The sequence below is a fragment of the Schistocerca piceifrons genome, chromosome 5, assembly GCF_021461385.2.
Source record: "Schistocerca piceifrons isolate TAMUIC-IGC-003096 chromosome 5, iqSchPice1.1, whole genome shotgun sequence".
Lineage (NCBI taxonomy): Eukaryota > Metazoa > Arthropoda > Insecta > Orthoptera > Acrididae > Schistocerca > Schistocerca piceifrons.
In genome coordinates, this window is record NC_060142.1 from 422,484,717 (window position 1) to 422,505,866 (window position 21,150).

Genomic DNA, 21,150 nt, shown 5'->3' on the forward strand with positions numbered 1-21,150 from the left:
TTGTAACTGTCAGTTCCAATTTGTAAATCTGAGTATAAGAAACTGAGAATTATTATTTCTTTCCTGGCTTTCCTTGAGGATCATATCATCATTTTGAAAGCTACTGTTTTGTGTAGATCCTCATGAACTTTCTTCATATACTCTGGCACTTCCCTTCTAATTGCCTTTGTAGTCCCAAACAAGCTCTTTGGATTGTTTTCAGATGTGTTTGTGAAAGCCATACAAAGGAACTGTTACACATAACATTCCTTCCTTTATTTAGATACGGGCCAGCAAGTTTCTTCACTAGAAAGTCACTAAGACTTTCACCAGCAGTATGAGTTTCATCTACACCCAGATGGTGTAATGGAAATGATCAACGGCTCACCTTTCGTTACGTAGAGTACCTGTCAATACACTTAAGAAAAGGATTACACAATGCACTTCGCTGATTTACTACAAGCTTTTATAATCTCAATAATATTAGTTTTATTATTTTTCAAATAACTTAATTATTTTTCATATACTGGACTTATTTTGAAATTTACTTTTACAAATTTATTGGCACCTTTGCCACTATGAGGCAGTCTGTGGAAGTAGTGCATAATATGCAGGGCTTGTGACTGTTAGATATCCAACTGTAACTATTTCATTGAAAGGACAATCATTTGAAGGTGTGGAATAATTATGAACATGAATGCCTGTGACTTTTGTTGCTGGTATTAAGAAATTCTACATAAAGAACCCGATATCATACTGCATCCATTAGGAATTTTATGTACCTTAAGACTACTGTTTCGAAATGAGAGCAACACATATTTTTAAAACAACATAAATTAAACTAATTATTTTCAATTCTGATACTGGTAATGAAATAAAAATTCAAGTTTTCCATCTTTGTTTCTTGATTGTTTAAGGACCTGAGGAGTATTTCATGCAAACCAGTTCATTGTGAGAAATGAGGTTTGGAAAGACACTTTCACTTTTTGGTGCCTTTTGCGTTTCGGTATATTGCTTGTATTAGAATGTGGATGCATCAGCGGTTATGTTAATACCGAATGTATTAATACAACGAAATGTTGCAGGAACAGGATCATTAAAAGTAACAGTGTGCTTGGGACTGGAAAAGCCAACAAATACCTCTTAATAAAGGACGTGTCTTCTGGAGGACACTAAAGGAACTGGGATCGAACTGGTGACAGCAACAACTCACAGTATATGGACAGGTGAAGTAAGTAAAAGCAACCAATCTTTTTTTCTTTTTCTTTCAGTACAATGTTTTACTTATCTGTTACATAATTATGATACAATTGTCTCATGAGTCAGAACTTAGAACATTACGCACAAGCTGTCAAATGTGTGATATATTTACCACCTTTCAGGACTACTTTATCCCATTATCAAGCACTATGAAACAAGGAAGTAAATCAATACATTGCAATACTACACCTACTGACAATGAAATAATTGTTTATATCATTCTGTAGTATAACAAACTTAAAGCTTCTCTGCCATTAGGCACCATCAAAAGTAAAAAGCGAGCAGCAAATGTGCACTGACAAACAAAATTCTTCCTCAAACATTAATTATAGGCAGCTGCCTTCATCTACCAAAGATAATACTATCCTATAACACACGTATCACAGCCGCCCTATGATGCTACTTGCTATCATAAAATCTTTGAATGTTAAATGTCAAGTCCAAGGAAATTCTAAACTGCTATTGTACACCTATGTTGCAATGTGTGCATCCATATAGAATGACCAGCAGACAGTATTAAATGTAATGCCACTAATTAGAATATGTTGGTAGCTGCTTCTCAAGGAGGTCATCACTACAGTGGGCCCAGAAACACCCCTCAGACACTTTTGTCTTCTCATTTGACATGCTGATGAAGTAGAGCAGAAGTGACAGGGATTTTTAAGTTATCCTGATTTGATGGTCGAGAATAAGAACAAGCTAGAGGTAGGAACATTTAGAAAACCCACTTTCACATGCGCAGTGACCTCTTGTCACCCTCCATAAAAATAAATCGTCATTCTTCAAAAAGCTATGCACATGGCTAATTCCATCCCACTGAGTCCTAAGAACAAGGATGAAGAAGTGAAAATACTTAGACAAATGGGACAGAAAATGGTTTTGATGTGCATTTAACAGATAGGACTGATGCAGCAGTAGTGCATAGAAATTATAGTGAATACATATTATGGAATTATCTCATATAAACTGGTGGGGTTATTTAAAAACAAAGGGGTTAAAATTGCATTCTGTCTGGACAACAAACTCAAGCAGAGGCTGAAGCATAAGACTGGCACAGGGGAGAACTGGGATGGGGAAAGTGGTGAAGTTTATGAAATAAAGTGGCAGGATTGTGAAACAAAGTACATAGGGCAAACAGAAAGACATTTTAAAGGAACATTTAAAGTGAACAATGACAACAATAATATTAATCAAGAGAATGGCTCATCAGCAGCAGTGAAGCACCCAAGAATAAGCAGCTTTTGTTGGGCGACGTCATAACAGCATGAGGGAATTGCACTTTGAGAATGAAGTGTGGTTGCTGTCAAATTTAGAAGAAGTTGAGTTTTCTGCGCTTTAAGAGAGGAATGAGTCAGCATGTTAAATGAGAAGATAGGAGTGTCCAATGGGCATTTCTGGACCCACTTTGACAATGTACTCCTTGGGAAGCAGCCACTAACTTATTCTAATTAGCGGTGCTATTTTTAAAACTTTCTGTTGGTCATTGTATAACCACGTATTATAACATATTTGTAGTATTGCTTTTTTTAGAATTTGCTTGTACTTGAAATTTAATACTCAAAGACTTTCAATAGACAGTAGCTTCGTTGGAGTTGTGATACATATGTTGTAAGATAATACTATCTTTGGTAAGTGAAGGCAGCTGCCTTTAGTTTACAATTGAGCATTGTGAATGTAAGATGTGCCAGCATGAGGTTGAAGGAAGAGTTTTGTTTGACAAGCCTGGTTTTTCACTTTTGATGGTGCCTATGGCATAAAAGCTTTAAGATATGTTATACAATGGGACAATAAATATTTACATAGTTATAACTAAGTGTAGTATTGTGATGCATCGATTTTTGATTGTGATTGCAATTGGTAGTAGGATAACGTAGTCCCAAAAGTTGATGTAGTACACATGCCACAACTGACAACCAGTGTACAACACTCTCAGAACTGAACGTTTTATTTACATGATTGGGTTGCATGAAGAAAACAGTGTAGGAACAATTACCATTACAAAGTCAAAGCTGAAGTTGTAGCTGATGGGGGTGGAGATTTAGCTGACATGGGAGACTTAAACAAAACACTTAAATGAGAGGACAAATTGTTAGAAGCAGTAGAAGAGGGGGACGACGATCTAAATAATATGTAAGCAAGAATAGTTCAGTTTATGATTAGGGTCAAATCGTAAATCGGGAACAATTCCAAAATATGAAATAATCACTTATAAGTGTTGATCAGTCAGTTGAGCTTGAAAAGTCTATGGACCAGAAATTTGCAAGTATTGAACAGCCTTGGACAAAAAATAGAGGGTTTGGAAACAATAGTAGGGGAAGTAGATCTAAAATGAGTAATAAACTCCAACAAGTCAAAGATGAGTTAGATACTGAAAGGGAGAAAAAATAAAGCTGCTTATGATAATATTAATAGTGAAATCAAAAATGTTGATGAAAACATAAATACTTGTATGTCAAATGTAGAAACTAACACTGAAACACAGTCATCTACTGTTGAAAGTAAATCTGATGTGAAGATTACAGTAGTTTGTCAAACAGTAAACTCAAATGAAATAGCAACAGCAATGTATCAAATTTGGAACATTCTATTTCTGTGATAACAAAGAACTGGAAGATTTACATAATGATGCAGTTAGCAGAAATATTTTCAATAGCTCATCTACCCTGCTGTCTAATACTCCAGTACAAAACTTTCCAGATGAGATTAGTTTACATCCAGTTGTCTGTACCTAACATGAGTGACAGGTCATTGTAAATTTTTTAGAAGAAAAGCTCTGTCAACAGCAAATCAAAATTTTTCTGTAGATATGTCATATGCAGTTTCTTAAGTAAGTTCTGGCCTGAAACTGAACAAGCTAGGATAAAAAGTGAATTTTTGAATGGACCAAATTACATGGAATGTCTTTGTAGAATGGAACAATTTTGGAGTCAAAGAAATTAGCTCATTTAGACTAACTACTTGATGAAATGACACAGATAAATGCTCTAAAAAGTTTGGCAAACTGAAATTCACACAAGGAATCAGTTTTAAAAGTATGTCGACAAATTAGAAATAATTACGAGTAAAACTGGTAGACATTACAACACTCACAACCATCAACAGAGCAGAGGCAGAAAATTGGGGAAATGTTAATAATGAAGGAAGAGAATATAATTATCATAATGGTAGTAACTTTCAGTCTCGTGGACAGCAAACAAACCACTGTAATAGAATCAGGAATTGAGATTTCTGATGAGGGAAACAGAAATTGGCATGGACACAATATCATGAAGAGACAAGAACAATCGATAAACCAGATAGCAAGAAACTAGTGGCCTCTCTACTAATGATCCACAATTTAGGGGTGAATGAACAGAGTAATAAATGGATCAACAGACACAATTCAGAACACAAGGATTCAAGTGAGACAATTAGTAATTATTTTAAAAATGTTTACTATTTTATTAATGTAATAAAAATGGGAATAGAGATTTCGACAACAGAAACAGAAATTGGCATGGACACAGTGACATGAGGAGTCAAGGAAATAGTAGTCCCTCTCCTGACTGTCCACAATTTAGGGATGAATGAACAGTGTAATAAATTGAACAGCAGTAACAATTTAGAACACAAAGATTCAAGTGACATAATCAGTAATTATTTTAAAATTGTGTACTATCCCATTAATGTAATGTCTGTTGAAAAAGAAAAATCAATTCAGTTGAAAGATAGAGGTAATAACAATTAACACTGGGATGGAATGTAACAGTATTATGAAAAGGGCAGTCGCTACTCACCGTATATTGGAAATGCAGAGTTGCAGATAGGCACAACAAAAAGACTGTCGGAAAGTGAGCTTTTGGCCAACAAGGCCTTTGTCGAAAATACAAAAAACACACACACACACGAGCACAGTTCCTGGATGCTGGAGCCAGACTATGAGCAGTTGTTTCTACGTAATGCCTTCAAAGGAGAAGTAACTGTGTGTGAGGATACAGTTGGTCATGGCAACTAGAAAAAAGGTTGTTGGTTTGGAATCCATCGGGCACTGGGAAAGGTAGTGTTCAATAGCAGTAGGGCCATGGGTGTTAGGGATGCTGTAAGTGGCATCAATAGCAATGAACAGGGCACATGTGGTAAAAAAAACAAGAACTGTGGAGATTGGTGGAGGAAATGGTTAGTAACTGTTATATAGGAGTGTAGGTTGCGGGTAATAGGCTGAAGGTGTTGGTCTGTGAGAGCAGAGATTCTCTCAGTGGGGGCACAGGAACCAGCCACTATGGGGCTTTCTGGGTTGTTGGGTTATGGACTTTAGGAAACTTGCAGAAGGTAGGAATGCAGGGAGTGGTAGGGGTGAGGAGAAAGATGGACTCCAGGGAGAGGTTCTGGAATGGGCCTAAGAATTTGAGAAAAGACTGGTGATCCTGCTGAATTTCTGGAATGGGGTCACTGTGGCAGCGTTTGTAGGTGTATGAATCTGACAGCCGGTAGAGTCCATTTGCCAAACCCAAATCCAAGATGGGCCAGGATTAGTCACTTCACTTGTCTCAAAAGAAGAAGAGAAACCAATGAGCAGTGCACAACACAAAGCATTTGGGGATGGCTACCGCACAATTGCTTGTTCAAATTTGCTGAGCATTGTTAACGACATAGTTCAGGCACAACCTCTGGTGGTATTTGATGCAACTGCAGTTCAAAACACCCACCACCTAATTTTCCACGTTAAAACTCCCTGCATTATACTATCTTTTGGTCTTTAGCTAACAAATTAACATACACATTTCTTTCTTATAAAATGCTGTGTCCCAAGGCTGAGTACTATGTTGCTTTAGATTGAACATTCAACTGTCCACATTGGCATAGCACCAAATCATTGAGCACACTGATACATCGTTGGGTTCACACACTATATTTTGCAAGCAGGTTCTTGTGCACATTATCTTTCCAAATTCGGCTTCACCTGATGATAAGCAATGCCGGTAACTGCTTACACATTTGATACTGTATGCAGAAAATAAACCTGTTTCAAATTACCTCTGATAACTAGCTCATCTGGATAAAATTTGCTATGAAATAGCATCTGTTACATTATTTTGCATTTTGAGGGAAAATTTGAATGTTTCACATTTATCGCAAAATGCGAATTTTTCCGGTCCCTACTCATGTCCCTGTAATAGACGTAGATGCAAGACCTGTCCCATACATCCTCCCACTACCAACTACTCCAGTCCAGTCGCAAACATCACCTATCCCATCAAAGGCAGGGGTACCTGTGAAACCAGTCATGTGATCTATAAGCTAAGCTGCAACCACTGAGCTGAGTTCCACCTGGGCACAACAACCAACAAACACAGCCTGTGTCATCTGGATCCTTCCCATCAACACCAGCTTTCCTGAACTGCACAGGTGGAAAGTCACCCTGTAATATGTCCTATGTTCCTGTAACCCTCCTGGCCTCAACCTTTGTTAGTCATTGTCCTTACCCATCTAGTCCCTTCCTTGTTCCCATTCCATCACTACACAGCCCTCTATTCCACCAGTGCACCCAGTCTCTTTGCCTCTCTCCTTTTCTACTACCCTCTGTCTCTCTCCCGCCCTCCATCTAACCTCCCATCTGCACCTAGCTGCCCGACTCTCCATTTCGTCCCTGCACGCTCCCACAGCAGTGCTTTACCATCCCCAACCCTTTCCCTGCTATCCTTCCCCCACCATGCTCCTGCCTCCTCCTTACCCCCACCCTGTGCCAGCCTCTTCCTTACCCCCACCCGGTTGTCCCTTCCATCATGCGCTGCTGCTCACAGTCTGGCACCAGCTACCAGAGACTGTGGTCTCGTGTGTGTGTGTGTGTGTGTGTGTGTGTGTGTGTGTGTGTGTGTGTGTGTGTTTCTGTTGGCTGAAAGCGCACATTCCAACAGTCTTTTTAATGTGATCTGCGACCCAGCATCTCCACTATAAGCTGAGCAGCAACTATAGTTTGCATAATATTGTTAGAACCTGTAGATAAATATATACCAGGATTAGACAGAGATGATACAGAATTTAAGAAACATGTAGATGGAAAAATCTTTGAAACAGCACTTTCAGACAGACAAAATGTAAGTTGAAATCTTTATGGTTTGAAATATAGTGAAACTTTAGCAACAGTGCAGGCAGAGCCATAGTAAAGCCATAGTAACCATTTTTTCATATATGGGATACCTGTAGCTAAACGACCTGCTATTGAGGAGGAGTTAGAAAAATGTGTGACGAAAGAAGTGCCAGTCTATACAATAATCCACTTACGGTTATGTCAAAGAACGATGGAGGAGTGAGGTTAGTTTTGGAAATTAGACATTTGAATAAATTTTGTAGAGAGAAACAAATCACCTGAGAAGACTGATGAACTATTGCATAAATTCAAAAGCATGCAGCCTATGTCAAGTTTAGATTTAACATCAGGTTTTCATGAGGTTCCATAGGCATCAGGGTCCAGAAAGCATAATGATTTTCTTTATGGTGGAAGAGATTAACAATAGTGTGTGGTACCTTTTGGTTTGAACTAATCAGTGGCAGAATTCTTTGGAGCTTTACATCATTTACTTGGGCAGGAACATACACCTTAATTAGCAGTTTAATTAGATGATATTTCAGTGACAGAACAAAATTGGGATGAACATATTATAGTTTTAGAGTCTGAAAAATTTACACAAGACGGAATGGTCTGAAATTAGAAAAATGTAAATTTGGAATATCTGAATAGAAAACTTTTAGGACATGTTATTGCTGAAAAAGAAATTCTGGCAAAACAAAAGAAAATTAAAGCTATTTCAGAGTTCTCCGTCCCTCGTTACAGGAAACAACTTAAGTCTTTTTATGGCTTATGTGGCTTTTAAAGAAAATTCATAAATGTACAAAGTCTAAACACACCTTCTCTAAGCAATCTGCTTAAAAAGAGCACCCTTTGATAAAGTATAAAGAATGTCAAAGAGACCTGAGAAAATCAAGGAAGAATTAAATAACCAAACTTGTTACACAGACCTTATTTTAGCTTACCATTCTGTTTACTCACTGGCAGTAGTAAATTTGGACTGGATTCAGAATTATTTCACGAAAAGAAAGCACATTGTACAACTGCATCTGTGAGCAGAATTCTTTTAAAACATGAAAAATCTTATACAGTCACTGCAAACGAACTGTTAGGAATACACTGGACATTCACAAAATTTAGGACTTATTTGCTTGGACACAGGGTAACAGTGAATTCAGGTCACAAAGAGAGAGAGAGAGAGAGAGAGAGAGAGAGAGAGAGAGAGTGTGTGTGTGTGTGTGTGTGTGTGTGTGTGTGTGTGTGTGTGTGTGTAAGTGTAAAAAAGATCTATATGCAACAGAATTAGCAGAAGTCAGAACCATGATCACAAATGGAGGCTAGCAAAAAGCTGTTTAAGTAAAAAGAAGTATTGACGGTAGGCAATGAAAACCTCGTAACTCCATTTTGTTAAAGTTTACAGGAGAAGTAAAATGGTTTCTTATGAAAAATAATATAAAGTGATGAAGTTGTTACATGTGTAACTATATAGTAGAAGCTTAGTTATTGACAGATTAGAGAAATCCATGAACTTCCGAATCTCTCTTTGATACTGGAGTTACTGGTTAATGGGATTATGAAGATTTCACACACGGCTGGAGTTACAAGGTATGAGAATTTGTATAAGCATTACAATGTATTTAGGGGGGCTGTATTTAGAACAGATGCTGATTCTGATGACTAGAAATTTATATTGGCCAGAGGAAAAAGCAGAAAGATTAATTAAATAAATACATGAAAGCTATGGTCATTGTGTTACTAAAAATGTATACAAAAATTAGATGAAAACCTCATTCTTATAATATGGCTAAAAAGGTAAGGGAAGAGATGTCAAGCTCTGGTAAGTGTCAGCGAGTTGAGGTAAGTAACAGGATATGTTAAGCTGAAATGCAAAATATTACCCAACAAAAACCTTTGAATTTAATTGCCATTGATTTTTAAGGATCCCTGCCAAAAAGTAAAGGTGAACACTGTTACATATTAGTAATGGTACACGTTTTCTCTAAATTTATCAAACTGTATCCAGTTAGAAAAGCTACAAGCAAAAACATAATCTCAAATATTGAAAAAGCATATTTTAGACATGTTATGAAACCAAAGCTTTTCCTATGACACAATGATTCACTGATTCAGCCTGACAATCAGAAATCAATTGAAGAAAGATCTGAAATTAAACATATTTTAATTCCTATTTACATTCCAGCATCAAATCCTGCAGGAAAGTAAATGCGGGAAATTGGTCCTTTCGTGCACAAGAATGTGATGCAATCGTAAAAGAAACAATGAGAAACCAATGAAAAAGATTTAAAAAATGATAAAAAAGAAGACACAATGGTACGTTCAAAAAAAATTAAACCAGAGATTATGTGCTAGTCAAAACACACAAGAAGCACACAAGAAGCCTTAACTACTAACTGCTGAGTTGAAAAAGTTTTGCAATACATACATCAGTACATTTGAAATTCTAGAAAGTCCAAATCTAAAAACATATCATTAGATTTATCGAAAATCTAGAAAACCTCTTGAGCTTAGAAATATACTTCTTTGAACCCGTATAAGCAGATGGATAGACATTATTTACAAAAAAAAGTTGAAAAAGAGTTGAATATGTCTTAAGTAATTAAATATTAAAATATAAATTTATACACTGTCAGACATATGTAAAAATAACCTCATTTGTATTATTTGTCTGGAATATGTGAACTTTATTTGAAAATATACATGGAACCCTCAGGGAGGTAGTCACTTTGTATCTTGTGTGCAAAGTGTGCATAGGACCTCGAGCCATTGTAGCAGTTTCCATCTTTGTTTTCAGTGCCACATATTCTTCTTTTACCTACAAATCTATCAATATTACCTCTTTCTATTCATAATACACCTCTAGTATTTAAAAAATTGTATTACCAATAAAAAGGATTTGCATGCTGCTCACCTTATAGAGCAGACGTTAAATAAGAAGATATACACAATGAAAAGACTGTTATATATTTCAGCTTTCAGCTAAACAGCGTTCTTCCAAAAGTAGAAAACACACACACATTCACACAAGTACAATTCACATGACCACTGCCACTGACCGCTATGCGTGTCTGCAGCTCAGTGAGTAACATTCTATCCTTTTCATAATATTGTTGTTAATCGAACCTCGACTTTCCATTGTTAGGTATTACCAACCAATGAATTTTTCTTGTGTGAATATTTTGTTGTTCATTAACCTTATCAATAACCGCAATATGTCGTCTTTTGAACCAACCTTCAGTATAGACACGTAATCATTAACTGGTCACATACTATTTGTGTTTTTATGTCGAGTCCTGATATTCATATTTTTTTCTGTATGTGCACACAGATTCACATGTTTAATTGTGCATCTTCCCAGCACCCAGAGTATAGTTTTGAACAATTTCTCAGAGACAGGATTCCTTACACTGTTAAAGGGTCATGACTACAATTGTCCATTCTGCCAATCTGTGTTGTGAATTTATAATGGCAGTCAGTTGCTGTTGGATGCTACTCAGCTATATTTTTAGTCCGCCTCTTTTATACTCTTGCCTTATCGCTGAGGCTATCCTTTACTTCTTCTTCTGTTGAAGAGGGGTAATTTCAGCAGAATTCCTCCAAGAGTATTGGATTTTCTATCTTTCTTTCCATACATGAATTTTGAGAAATTGCACTTCGCGCATGTTTCAGTCTTATTAGTATTTGAGTGTTTTGCTTTTTGGTGTAAATTTTCATCTTTCTGTGTGTGATTAATATTATAATTTTTGGGTCACTCACATTTGATGAACTAATCTTTGTTAGCAAAAACAGAAATGGATTAAGAATGTAAAATAATGTGTCAGGTGCCAAGGTGAGAAGTACTTAAATTTCCCCTGGCGATCTACAACTGTTATATACTATGACAATTTAATTCAATTTTGATTATATGTTATCAAACTACCCACAATAACAAAAAGGCAAAACTCTTTGCCTTTACATATGTCTGCTTGTGTCTGTTATGTGCGGATGGATATATATATGTGTGTGTGTGTGTGTGTGTGTGTGTGTGTGTGTGTGTGTGTGTGCAAGTGTATACCTGTCCCTTTTTCCCCCCAAGGTAAGTCTTTCTGCTCCCGGGATTGGAATGACTCCTTACCCTCTCCCTTAAAACTCACATCCTTTCGTCTTTCCCTCTCCTTCCCTCTTTCCTGATGAAGCAAACGTGGGTTGAGAAAGCTTGAAATTTGTGTGTGTGTGTTTGTGTTTGTTATTGTTTCTATCAACGTGCCAACGCTTTCGTTTGGTAAGTTACAGAATCTTTGTTTTTAGATATATTTTTCCCACGTGGAATGTTTCCCTCTATTATATTGAAAATATTAATATATTAATTTGAACATTTTTGAGAAATTATTGTAGTTTGTTTATGAGGAATTTTATAACAGTTAGTATAAGAGAGATGAGACTTAAAAAGACATCAAATTGTACTGTAAAATTAGAACTTTGAGGACTTCTTTAGGATCCTGGAGTTCCATCGTTAGAGAAGAGTAGTGAGACACTGGCTTCACTGGCTCTGAGCACTATGGGACTTAACATCTATGGTGATCACTCCCCTAGAACTTAGAACTACTTAAACCTAACTAACCTAAGGACATCACACAACACCCAGTCATCACAGCAGTGAGACAGACGCCGAGCAAAGGACCCTTGGCAATGTAAAGTAAAGTTGTATCTGTATTTAAGTAAAATGATTTTTGACTGAATATTGTGAAACAGAGGAGACAGAATTGAATAGCAATTTAGAATGAAATGAGATGTAGAAGAAGAATGAAGGTAATATTTTTTTATTTAGTTGCAATGCAGTCTCCTCCATCAGTTTTTGGCAGGGTCAAAGGAGGTTGGGTTATGTTAGGATAGAATCTATTCTATGCAGGATGTAGGTTAGATTTTAACCTCTTAGGGTGGGGTGGATACCATGATGTCTCTGTGCATGGATAGGAGTCTGCATAGCGGCTTCTGCTATTAAAGAGTTGCCGACTGCATGTGAATGAGCTTTCCTGTCTCGTAAATAACATGGCGAGTACTATACACTCTGTCCTCAGTTATTGGAATAACCAGACAAGTTTTACGAATATATGGGGTAACATGAGAAATGTTCTGTTACATACTTGAGATAATTTGTGGTGACATTGAAAAGCAAGTTATAAATACTCTGTTTCTCTGTATTTGTTTAAAGTCATGCAAATGTACATCAACTAACCTTCAATGATTATAATTTAGCACACAAGTGAAAGACAAGTATAAAGTGTAGCATAAGACACTCTGATAACCTACAGAACATAAAGGTTCGAATACATAGCACACACCACATTTTCATACACTTCATATTAACGGAATCACTACCCTACTGGCATAAAATGCCAGTAAGGAGTAATAATAATTTGTAAACAACTAATGACAACCTACAACAACAAAAATACACTACAGTAGCTATAAGCATATAAGATACACCACCCTTTTCACTCGAACAAATTATTTTTTAATGTTACAATATATGACTAAAATTTCCAATAAAGACTATACCTGTTTGAGGTTTTGAATAAACCTGTGATTTCAGTCCATAGATTCTGAACTATATCCCAATTATGTTATTTTCATCTTCAGGATGCCACAAACTCACACTTTCTAGGAGTGCACTTATCAGTTTCTCATGCTCCATATTTCAGGTGTGACAAACTCAGTCGATTTGATCGAAGAAAACGAACTGATCTGAATTTCAACCACTGTCATCCAAAGCCTGTACATTCAGGAGATAAGACTGACTAGTGTGACTGCGCACGCAGTGGTGTACTGATTTGAAATGATCGGCCATCTCTGGCCGGTGTTGGTCATTAGCAGGACCCCCTGATATCTGAGCCACTGTGACTGCAGCCTAAAATGTAAACCACAACAGCGAGAAAGTTTTCAGAATTCTGTTTTCATCTTTCGGAAGATGTGTCGCACATGAGTATTTCAGGCCAGCTACCGCATGTCACCGCTGCATGGCGCAAGTGTATGTTTATATGTTGCACTGCGTCATCCATTGTATATAGCTGTTAAGTGTTTTGCTTTCTCTTGCTGTATTAAGTTTTTCCAGTGGGGAAAAAAAATTGCACTGAACGAGGCAGCAGACTGTCAAATTGTACCATTGCACTAGCACTAGGCTGACAGTTGCTCGTGGTATACATGAAACAAGTAGTACAAGAACAGCAATAAAACAAGATTCTCAGCAGAAAACTGCTGCTATATTTTTAGAATACTGAGAGAGACTGTGTAGAAACCAAAATAAGATCGTCTGTCACAGCTTGCTTCGAAATGTGAAATAAATACTTAAGGCTCTGGGATGAATCTCCCATTGACAAAAAACTAAAACTAACAGCATGTCGTGTTGTAATTGCTTTCCTGAAATTTCTATCTTTTTTTAAGAAACGGTGATACCATATATGCCGGAAATTCAGAATCATTAGATAATATTCAAGTGAAAGCCTTCGATAATCATTTCCCTACATAGCAAGGTTTTCCCAAGAGATGTTCTGTGGTTTTTTTTCCCCCCTCACCAAAGATGGCAACTGTATGCAAACCAACAAATCAATTTCTTGCAACAACTAATCTGATTTTATTAACCATTACCAACTACTCCACAAAGTCTCAATCAAATTAATATCGTAGTTTTTAAATGAGTTATGAAATTCTTTGATAAATGCAACCTTACATTGTAAAACTACAAAACATTGAGAGATGCTTATGGCCTTCAGGTCACAAGTCGTGATAAATACGTAAAAAAAGAATGGATGACGATGACGTCCTCATTTCTTGATATGACATTTCAGACAATACAAAAACAATGCAACAAATAGAAGTGAATACACTAAGAAATGTTTACTGCCACTGTGGACAGAAACAGGGACAAGAAACAAAGTCGGAAACAGATGCGATATACTGTAGGAAATAATGTTCCCAGCAGAAATAGGAGGAGGAGGAAATTAGTGTTTAACGTCCCGTCGACAACGAGGTCATTAAAGACGGAGCACAAGCTCGGATTAGGGAAGGATGGGGCAGGAAATCGGCCGTGCCCTTTCAAAGGAACCATCCTGGCATTTGCCTGAAGTGATGTAGGGAAATCACGGAAAACCTAAATCACGATGGCCGAACGTGGGATTGAACCGTCGTCCTCCCGAATGCTAGTCCAGTGTGCTAACCACTGCGCCACCTCGCTCGGTCCAGCAGAAATAAGTTTACAGTGGCAGTGAGGATGCAGCTTCACACTACTTTCTGCAGTTGTGACATCATTAGTGAGCTTTATACTTTTGCCAACGCTTGTGAACGACTCCTGTGTGAACTGTGTTCATGTTGATTATTCATTTCCTTTGTAGTGTATGACTTTGTGCACAGTATGCTGTTTCAAAGCAACTGTGCATTGAAAGTGTATCACAAATACATCACACTTATCATTAAATGTCAAATAATAAAGCATCAATGATAATGCTTCAAGAGATTTTATGATAACTAATGCACAATACTAAATTAAGATGAGAAGACTGTAGCATAATGGATAACGTCATGGTTAGCTGGCTTAGAGGTTATAAGTTTGCAACTCGCTGCAATATTTAACTTAACGTTATCACATTCGTTATGACCATAATACAATATGTTCTGCAGTATTTGATGTTGTTAAATATATCTGTCTGGTTAGAAAATGAAGGATGAAATAAATATTTGCATGTTTATTTGTAAAAGTGTAGTGATTCCAGAGTGTGTGGTTAGAAAGAAAGCTAAGAGGACAACTTAAATTTCTGGAAGTTAAATGAGCAGCAATAAAATTCATATTGTTCCTTGTCACAAATAATTCGCTGTTTATTTCTGAATATGTGGTGACTGTCGAGTGTGTGGTTAGGCATGAACATAAGAGGACAGCATAAATAGCTGCAAATGAAACGATGAGCAATAACATTCATATTCTTCCTTGTCACAAGCATTTTGCACGTTGCACCACATATTCCCCTAAAGAGTTCTTGCTACAACTGTCACTAACACATTCATAAACATCAACTTGACAATATAGCGTTCGACAAAGCGATAGCCTCATTTCTGGTCTCCTTCACAGCACCAACATGTTATGATTGTCAGTTCCTGTAAAAAGTAGTGTGAAACATACCTGACCCATCAGCATTGCATGGTGAAGCTAAATGTTGCAAGTTGTGTTGGCTATGCTGGTAGTAGATTACATCAACATTTCCTCTCTCATGTCTCCCCTCTCCGCAATGGCCTAAAATATTCCCTTAACTCTGCCATCACCCACGGTGTGAACAGTCTGTCTTTTGTGCCACTTACAACTTGTTTAGTCACATCAAATGTCAATAGGAAGAAAACAGGATGAAGTTTAAGTGAGACATCAAGTAAGAACGTAAAATTGAGTAAATCTTAATAGGAAGAAACATAAAAACAGAGAATTTTTAGCATTAATCTTATGGACTTTTCACAGGAGCTATAAATTTATGGTGTAGAATTGTGAAAAAAAAACATAAAATCGGAAAATGTAAAATCGAAGTTCCAATGTAAAATACAGTCTTGGGTTCACTTTCTCCACATTATCTGTGCAATCATTGCAATTTAAGTTATTCGTAACTATAATCCCTAGGTGTATAGTTGAACTGGTAGACTTTAGACCTGTGTGACTTATCTTGTAACCGAAATTTAGTGGATTACTTTTAGTACTCATATGGATGACTTCATATTTTTCATTATTTACAGTCAATTGCCACTTTTCACACCATACGGATATCTTGTCTACATTAATAGGTTTTGATCTTCTTAAGATTGTCTTCTACAGCACTTACGTACATTAGGAACAGCAAATGGCATATAATACTTCCTTGGGGGATGTCAGATATCACTTCTGTTTTACACAAAGATTTTCCATCAATTACAGTAAACTGTGATCTTTGTGAGAGGATATCTTCAATAAAACCTCACAACTAAGATGATACTACACAGGCAAGCAATTTGATTCGAAGTCATTTGTGAAGAAAAGCCTTCCAGAAACAATTAGAGACCCCAATCAATAGCACTCATTACTTCATGTGAATAAAGAGATCAGAGTATCACACAAGAACAATATTTTCTAAATCCATGCTGACTATTTGACAACAGATCATTTTCTTTGAGGTAATTCATAATGTTCGAACATAATACCACTGTAAATCATCACCAATGATGCTGTAATCCAGCAAATTACTCTTCTTTCCTATCTTGAGTACTGGTGTGGCCTGTGTAACTTCCCAGTATTTAGCTACCTATCTTTCATCAAGTGAGCAATTATTTCTAAGTATAGTACTACGGTATCAGCAACTCTGAAAGGAAGCAAATTCATATACAATCTGGATCAGAGGACTTGCCTTTGTTATGTAACTTAAGCTACTTCTCTACACAGAGATTATCTACTTCTAAGTTATTCATGTAGACAACTAGTCTTTATTCGAATTCTGGAACATTTACTTAGTTTTCTCTGGTGAAGGAACTTCGGAAAACCACATTTAGTAACTGCGTTTTGGTGATACTGTCATCTGTAACATCGCATTGTGAAGGTTTGATTGTATGTGTCTTATCGATGATGTACTTTACAGACAACCACAATTTCTTTGGATTTTCTGCCAGATTTCCAGACAGAGTTTTGCTGTAGAAACTATTAAAAGCATCTTGTATTGAAGCCCAAACTAAAATTTGAGCTTCAGTAAAACATGAGATTTTGCATTGTCTTAAATTTGCCGTGCTTTTTTCATTGCTTCTGTAATAGTGTTCTGACTTATTTAATTTGTTGCTAAGGATCAATTACGTTTTTGCAACCATTTACACTTCAAGTGTACTACTGAAATAATTGTTCAAAATAATTTTCAGAGGAAGCATTCAGTATAATATCAGATGACATTTAATGCTTACCACTGACTTCAAACACGTATTTTTGTCCAAATATCAACAGTAGATTGAGTCACCACCAACAGTAATTGTATGAGTGGAGTACCTTTGCGAAATGACACTCAAGTTTTCTTTACACTGTTCAGCAAATATATAATTTGAGTTGGTGGTTGGCAAAGGAACCAATTATTAACTTATTCTGGTAGTCAAGTATAACGTCTCCCATACTAACTAACGTAAACTATCATTTCAATTTCAGTACCAGATAAATTACTTCTGACAGCAATAATGACCCCACCACCTGTATTTACTCTATCGTTTCTGAACGCCTATGTGTCCTTTGTAAAAATTTCAGCTACACTTATCATCAGCTTTAGCACCTTTCAGTACCCATTTACAACTACAGTACCATACATTGCTAGGTCAATCTTCATGCCTTTTTGCCCTGTACTCTTTGAGACTGAAGCCCTTTCTGTAATTTCTCCAAGATGATCTAACCAAAAACACTGCACAGTCCACTACATACAACCCCCGCTATCAATGTAGTTGCTTTGCTTTGCATGCCTAATGGCCTCCTGACCAATTAAGCAGAACCCAGAACCTCACCATACCAAAGTTTCGCAATTGGTGCAGTTACAAACAGAGAGCTCTCCCTTTACCTCACAAGCAAGACAAGCAGTGTTTACCAATTCAGAGAGCCAACCGAAACTATGGAGAATCTCCTCCGACGGAAAGCAACACACATCGTTAGTACTGACATAAGCAACCACCTGCTGTTGGTTACACCCTGTGCTCTTCATGCCATCCGGAAGCACACATTCTGCATCTGAAATGACTCCCGCCAGTTCATATGTAGAGGTCACACTGGACTTCTCCCCCTTCTTGGCAGCCCTACCCCCCAAGAGGCCCCATTATGCACCTAACATTGGAGCTCCTAACTACCATTAATCCACCCTCTGTGACTGCCACAATCTTGCAGGCCAAGAGGCTTCCTCTGACACAGGGCAAGTGGCTGCATCTAACTCAAATTTTTTTAACCTTTTTTAATTATTTTTTTTTATTTTTCTCTGCATGTCATACCTTGAAACAACCTCCTACTCAACCAACGTGGAGGGGTCACTCTCAAAGTGGGCAGTAACCAGGGCAGCCACAGTAGTGGATCAGTCAGTCAATCAGGGACGTATGTGAGACTTGCTGGACACTCCCTGGATCCCCTTTTCCAGCCTTCCACTATGCCTGGTAAATACACTGACACACAAGAAATTTAAGCACTGAAACTAAAAAGTGCACAGGTAAATCCAAATAAGTCTTTTCTTACTAGTTGTTCATTTCAACTCGAAAATGAAACATTGTGCATTGGCCAGCTGTGCAGGGATACAAGCTACTGCCTAACTTATAGGTAAGAAAGCCATTTGTTACACAAGAGAATCACTTTGATATGTATACAGTCTTTTTTCTTGTTTGTGTGTTGTGTGAGGTTATTTTTCTATGTGGTTGGCGGGAAAGTACAAAGTGAAATTTGGTTTTGTATTACATATATGTAGAGTTGCATCTGAAATTATTTTATTTGAAGGATAATCATTTGAAAGTGTAGAATAAATGTGATAATTGTGAACATGGACACCTATGAATTTTACTACTGCTACTTAGAAATTCTACAGTTAATGAACCCAATATCTTTCTGGAGTCATTAGGAATCATAGGTACCTAAAGACTATTGTGTGCGTAATTAGAAAGAATAACAACGAAAGTTAATTATTTTCAATTCTCATATTGGTAATTATACAATATTTCTAATGTGTCACCTCTGTTCTGCACTTATATAAGGAATTGAAGAGTATTTCCACTGAACCAATTCATAGTAAAAATGAGATCTGGAAAGAGATTTTGAATTTTTAATGATTTTTTGTATTATGAGAGCACATTAGAACAAGAACACCTGCTCGGCACAAGTATACGGACCAGGAATGAACAAGTTTTGAAAGTTTGCTATGACTCTCTCTCATACACCTGACATAAGAGCAAACTTTTCATTCTTTATTTGCTCTGACCGTGTCGACCTCAAATCAAACGTGAGAAATCTCATGACGTCCCTGAACCGATTATGTGAAATCATAAACTTATATAACTCTATTCCCCATTTCTCTGGCCAAAAAAGGTACACAGTTTTACATCCACGTTGCGGCAGCAGACAACACAATAAAGGCTGTCAAATAAGTGTCACAATTGGCAGCACTTCATATATTCAATGGGACCAAATTGTCACATCATCAGCAGTTTTTTCTGTTTATTATTTCTTCTCGGAAACTATCCAACTGACAATGTTGACTTCTTCCATTTCAAAATGAGCTATGCGAAGAAACATTAAAAATCCTGACTCCTTGTCCACGTTCTAACATAATTAGAATAAGGCAAAAAGATAAAATTTTGTTACAGAAGAACAGATAAATATGAAAGTCACGATGTCACTGTTGTGGTCTTCAGTCCAAAGACTGGTTTGATGCACCTCTCCATGCTACTCTATCCTGTACAAGCCTCTTCATCTGCAAGTAACTACTGCAACCTACATCCTTCTGAACCTTCTTAGTGCACTCATCTCTTAGTCTCCCTCTACGATTTTTACCCTCCACACTTCCCTCCAGTACTAAATTGGTGATCCCTTGATGCTTCAGAATGTGTCCTACCAATCGATCCCTTCTCCTAGTCAAGTTGTGCCACAAATTCCCCTTCTCCCCAATTCTATTCAGTATTTCCTCATTAGTTACATGTTCTACCCATCTAATCTTCAGTGGCCTCAATTGCCAGAGATTGCAGTTTTTGTGTGTGTGTGTGTGTGTGTGTGTGTGTGTGTGTGAGAGCGCGTGCACCTGTCATCTGTTTTTGACGAAGGCCTTACTGGCCAAAAGCGTGACTCAGCATCTCCAGTATTTAGTGAGTCGAAACTTTCCTTTTCATAATATTGTTACATTCCATCTTGGATTTTCCATTGTTTGATTTTCATCTAATCTTCAGGATTCTTCTGTAGCACCACATTTCAAAAGCTTCAATTCTCTTCTTGTCTAAACTGTTTATCATCCATGTTTCACATCCATACATGGCTACACACCATACAAATACTTTCAGAAAAGACTTCCTGACACTTAAATCTATACTCAATGTCAACAAATTTCGCTTCTTCAGAAACAATTTCCTTGCCATCGCCTGTCTGCATTTTATATCCTCTCTACTTTGATCATCGTCAGTTATTTTGCTGCTCAAATAGCAAAACTCATCTACTACTTTAAGTGTCTCATTTCCTAGTCTAATTCCCTCAGCATCACCTGATTTAATTTGACTCCATTCCATTACCACATTTTGCTTTTGTTGGTGTTCATCTTCCTTCCAAGACACTGTCCATTCTGTTCAACTTTTCTTCTGAGTCCTTTGCTGTCTGTGACAGAATTACAATGTCTTCGGCAAATCTCAAGGTTATCTCTCTTCTCCTTGGGTTTTAATTCTTACTCCAAATTTTTCTTTAGTTTTCTTTTCTGCCTGTTCAATGTACAGACTGAATAACATTGGGGATAGGCTACAACCCAGTTTCACTCCCATCTCAACCATTGCTCCCCTTTCGTGCCCCTCGATTCTTATCAGTGCCTTCTGGTTTCTGCACAAATTGTACATAGCCTTCCACTCCCTGTATTTTACTCCTGCCACCTTCAGAATTTGAAATAGAATATTCCAGTCAACATTGTCAAAAGCTTTCTCTAAGTCCAAAAATGCTGTAAATGTAGGTTAGCCTTTCCTTAATCTAGTTTATAAGATAAGGTGTAGGGTCAGTATTGCCTAGCGTGTTCCAACATTTCTACGGAATCCAAACTGATCTATGAAGCATAAAGACAAAAGCATAGATATAAAATTAAGATCATTCAGATGCACGAGAAAAGTACATGTTCTATAGC

The 21,150-nt window shown here is 37.1% G+C and overlaps 1 protein-coding gene across 1 annotated transcript in view; it reads right to left on the reverse strand.

The window, feature by feature from the left end:
- The window catches only part of LOC124797975 (nuclear pore membrane glycoprotein 210), a 270,129-nt gene that overhangs the window by 25,546 nt on the left and 223,433 nt on the right, over positions 1–21,150 (reverse strand). The gene's annotated exons all lie outside the window — the stretch shown is intronic.